The sequence below is a fragment of the Ursus maritimus genome, unplaced genomic scaffold (assembly GCF_017311325.1).
Source record: "Ursus maritimus isolate PB19 unplaced genomic scaffold, ASM1731132v1 scaffold_9, whole genome shotgun sequence".
Taxonomy (NCBI): Eukaryota; Metazoa; Chordata; class Mammalia; order Carnivora; family Ursidae; genus Ursus; species Ursus maritimus.
The window spans coordinates 65,733,302-65,738,279 of NW_024427107.1; the positions used below are offsets into that span (position 1 = coordinate 65,733,302).

Sequence of the window (4,978 nt, forward strand, 5' to 3'; positions counted from 1 at the left end):
GGCTGGCTCATCTCGGGTCTGTCTCATGAAAGAGAAACTCAGTGTTGTTTAAGCCATTGCATTCTGGGACCCCTTGGTTTTGGCAGCTCAGTGTCCACCTACGTCATTATGGTGAGACTTTCTCACTAGCTGAAAGATTTGTTCCTCTTACCAGTTTTATTGCTTCTGCCGTTCTCAGCCAGGCCTCAGCTAAATTCCAAACCACTACATGTCAGGCCTTCTGGGTTGCTCATGAATAGTCAAAACTAGTCCATATGGAAAATAATAAAGGTCCGATCAATCCGTCAGTCATCGGGGCAAAGAACATGTCTGTGGATTGTTTATTTTCAGCGTAGGAACAAGAAGGATGCCCCTCAGGAGAAGGAGAAGGGAAGGCAGCTCCTAGATTGAGCGTGTCTGCTGTGCTGGGTGCTGGAGTAGGCATTTACAGATGCAATCCCAGGTTCCTGCTCGTAAGAGTGCAACCACAGGGCTGCTGTTACTTTACAATGCAGATGAAGAAATTGTGGTTCAGAGAGATAAAGTAGCTGGGCCAGTATGTAGTGTGGAGTCAAAGGAATGGGCTGGCTGTGGTGGCCTAAAGGAAAGGGGCCTTTTGCTGTCTGAGAGGTGCCCCTAGACTTTTGCAGACTTCCTCTTGGAGATGGGAGCCTGAGGAAGCCCGGATGTTTATGGGAGCCGGTGAGCAGAGCTTCTAGAATTATAAATCCGATCTGTTTTTCTCTTGTTTAGAACCCTTCAATGGGCCCTCATTGCCTTCTATATAAAACCCCCAGTTCTTAGCTTGGCAGCAAAGCCTTTAGCCACCTGACCTCTATCTTCCTGCTTTACATGGTCATATTCCTTTTGTATTGTTCGCAGTCTCTTTGTTCCTTGGCTCTTGCCCTTGCTGTCCCTTCTTTTTATACATCTGCCCCTTTGCTGACTCCTTATGTTCCAAGATGCAGACACCACCTCCTCTAGGAAGTCTTCTCTCCTGACAAACCCTCTGCTCCTGCTAGGGTCCTCCTCTGTGCTCGCCTCTCTGGGAGCAGTTGATTAGCTGTGTGACTCTGTGTACCGTATGTAACCTCTCTGAGCCTCAGTGTCCGCAGCTGTAAAATGGCTAGGATAGCAACCGTACTTACAATAGAGAGATGTAGCAATGTGGAAAGAGATCATGTCTGAACAGCTCTTTGCCTAGTGCCTTCTGCCCTGAGTACTCAATGCACATTAGCCTCTCAGCACCTCTAGTGGAGCTTTCTGTCTGAGCCTCTGCCTCCTGTAGGAGATTGGAAACTTCTAGAAGCCCCCCCTCCCCAGCACTGCATCTCCAGCATCCAGCCCAGTGATCAATAAATGTTTGTGTAGGGACCCATGCTTAAGGAGCTTCTCTGGCTATTTCCTTTGGGGAAGGCCCAGGTAGTCTAATTATGTGAATGACTTAATTGGTGTGGTGTTTTACCAGCAACTGTGGTTTGGGGATATGCGGTGACCTGCCCAAGGCCACACACATAGTACTTGGCAGAGCAAGGACTTTTGTCCTCTGTGCACTAAGGCTACCCCTCCCACAGCTACCTAACTGACTAAGGGAAGGAAAGTTTTGTTTTGGTGTGGGAGGGGGAGCCGACGAAGACACCAGACCCGCCCCTTTCGTCATTTTGAGCCTTAGCTCCAACCGGACACGCTGACCCTTCAGAGAGCAAGTGTCTGCGAGCGAGAGCAGTGGCAGCCCTCCCTGGGTCCCAGCCCCTGTGTTCTGGTGAGGCCTTCGTGGCTTGTCTTGCTGATCTGCCGAGGAATCCTTTCGGGTGGGAGCTCTTTTAATCTTCATTTTACAGAGAAGGGAACTGAGGTTAGATCACTTGCCAAAGCCACGCTTTGTAATTCCCAGGTCTGGAATTCACGCACGGGCTGTGGGACCTCGGAACCCACCCACGAGCCTCTACGCCATGCTGTCTCTGGCTTTCCAATTTAAGTCTCCTCAATGACTTAGCCCATCTTTTCTGGCACCTCCTGGAAAAGGTGTTATGCCAGTGCAGAAACACAGTGATTCCCAGGGGAGGGAATAAAGGAAAACCACATGCAATAATTAGGCACTGCTCACACTGATGCAGTACTCACGAGGTGTTGGGTGCTGTTCTGGAGACAGTACGTGTACTGGACTTACTTAAGACTCACAATGAACCTTTGTGATACTGCCCATTTTACAGTCTGGGAAACTGAGGGGCTTGGCTCCTACACGGTAGAGCCCGGATTTGAACGCAGAGCCACCGCCCCATGCGGCTGGTCAGGTGGTGGTATGCCAGGGGTAGCATTTGGAATGGGCTTTGAAAGAGAAAAGTCAAGGGGAGATGGGGACAGCTGGATGAGACACGCATGACAAGGTATCCCGCGAGTCTTTCCTGGCTTGAGCTCGATCCACGCGCTCATCCACAACCACGGCCGATATCCTCTCGGGAACGCGCCTGGGGCCCCCGTGAGCGGCTGAGCACAAGAGCTGAGCAGTGCAGCTTTATCTCCCAGGAAGTGGACAATTCTAGAAAGGAAGGTTCTGGGAGTTTGGAGAGGCAGAGCCACAGGTGTGAGGGCCCCTTTCGTTGTCTTACTCTTCCCTAAACTTCCCCTGCCTGTTTCTCCACATCTGAGCCTTTCCTGTTTCTTAGACCCTATAAAACCTAATTCTACCTCCTCCTTTTCTTCCCTTCAGGGTCCTTCATTGCCTGTGTCCCCCACTCTGTCCCCAGGGCAGAGCCAGCCAGCCCCCCCTTCATCCCCAGGGCCCAGTGGCTGTGGGCACCATTACCAGCATCGTTCTGGAAAGTCCAGGTGAGCCTGGGTGCCGTCTGGTCCCTGCAAGCACACCCACCTGTACTGAAGCTGGCGGAATAATTAGTTAGTTTTAGGACTAACTAGTCCTGGGTTAATCAGGATTGAAGTTTCAGAGAGGTCAAGCAAATCACTTCCGGCCACATGGAGTGTTCTTAGAGTATTCCGGTCCTGGTTCTGCTGAACAAATCTGAGCCTTTAAAATGGGGAGAGTGATAATTTCGGAGGCAGCGTTTCCCTCCTTGCTCAGTGTAGACATCAGCCCTGCTCCCCACCCACCCCATTAGTATTTTCTGATACATGGGTCTTATTTTATGAACAGTAGGAAATTGGACCAGAGGACCTTCCTTAGAGTAGTTTAATAACCCCTATAGGGCTTTGCCCATAAAAAAATCTCAAAAGATGTTGGTTAAGAAAAAATGTCTAGAGCCAAAGCAAGGTCCAGAATCCCTGGAGTTGTTTCAGGATTTTGGCTGCCATGTCCAAATACTGCTCTTCTGGCTCATAGGGGTCAACTTTCTAGAAAAACCTGTCCTGCACAGTAGGGTGCTAGGCAGCCATTCCAAAGTGAGACCCCATTTTTCTACTCAGCTGGTTGGAAGGGCGCTGAATAATCATTAAAGTGTTCATTGCAGCAGGCGCCCAGGCCCTGGGTTGAGACAGGCGGCCTCAGACAGCCCTGGTATTAATGTGGCTAATTATGTGGATTGCTTCACTGGGAGATGGCAGATAGGATCGGGCTCCGGGAGCCCTTGTGGGAAGGTGCTGTGGGACCCAGCCCTCGGTGTGCTCATCGATGTGCTGTCTGGGAAAACTGAGCTGCCCCAGCCAGTTCCTGGGGTGGCGGGTCCCTCACAGCTGCTCCCTAGGACAGCCCGTGTCTCCAGGAGGATCTTGGTGTGGCTGGAGAGGGAGAGATGGGCCCTTGGGGGAGGGGAAGCTCCGGGGCCAGCTAGAGCGGCTGCTGACCGAGGGCTTGATAATGATCAAAAGGTGCCCCTCCCAGCTAAGGAGGGAAATGCAGCCCCCTGGAAGTAGAGAAAAGAATGGAAAACTGCCAAGGACATGTCCTTGAGGGGCTTTGGATCCCAGAGAAGGGCAAGGCAAGTCTGGTTTCACCCTTGATCTTGGTTTCACCATATTTCTGGTACTGTAGAGGGTAAAGGTTTAGGCTCTATTTCCTGTTCCTCTGGCTGGAATTGGTCTATTAAGAGACCTATTGACACCTATTAAAAGGTAGAAAGGAAGAAAGGAAGACAGGAAGGGAGGAAGGCAGGAAGGGAAAGCCCAAGATCAGTGTGTCATTCACAAAGCTCCATTTTATAGTGAGCACTGGCAAGTACACGTTAGCAAAACAAAGCCAGTCCATTTCCCTGCATCTCTGCCCTCTTTGCAGGTGCTCAAAGCCCAGAGGACCTTCTATTCAAAGAGAGCAGATTTGAGGTTTGAGCAAACCCAGCTCACCAGCAAGTCAACGTAGCTTGGTCAAGCAGAGATGAGCCAAAACTTTGGAAAGAATCATCTCAGAAAACCAAGTGCTGTATCTCCTACCCATTTAAAAAATATGTCTCCCAGTTTTTGTAAACACTCATAACCAGGAAACATTTGCTGTGCTTATACATGTTAAAAGCTTTTTACAAATTCTGAGAAAACACTGGATTTGGTCAGACTGTCTTTTCTTCGGTGATGTTTGGGAGGGGGAGGGGGCTCTTGGGATGTGCAAAGTAAACAGAAATAAATTTGGCTTTTCCTCTTTTCCAGCTGGAGGGCCTGTTGCTTTTCAGGAATAAGGCTCTGGTCCTCTCTCATGCTAAACTCGAAAAATGTTTCTCCTTCCCTTATAAATTCCTTCCCCCGCTCCTGATGTTTGATGAGATAAAGTGTGACACTTTTAAGCACAAATCTTGGTCCACAGTCGATGCCTGAGGACCACCTCTCTTCTGGAGCCTTCCTCCCCTTGTTATCATGACAACCTACCCCCCCCCCCATTGATTGTAAGATGCTGTATTGATTTAGTAAGACCCTTTATTTATTTATCTGTTGGCAAGGTTGGTGTGTGGTGGGGACAAATGCTGATAGCGAGGGGTACCCTGATTTCCGCAATGTCAGAATTCTAAAAAGAAAAGCGAATCTTAGAGTTGAGGGGATTTAATAGCTTGTTTGAATAGGG

At 49.6% G+C, this 4,978-nt stretch overlaps 1 long non-coding RNA gene across 1 annotated transcript; it reads left to right on the forward strand.

Annotated features, from left to right (window-relative positions):
- Positions 1-489: 489 nt before the first annotated feature.
- On the forward strand, positions 490-4,462 carry LOC103661679. The gene is made up of 3 exons (XR_568202.2): positions 490-681; positions 2,690-2,808; positions 4,205-4,462. It is a non-coding gene; the product is annotated as an uncharacterized LOC103661679 (long non-coding RNA).
- Positions 4,463-4,978: the final 516 nt, after the last annotated feature.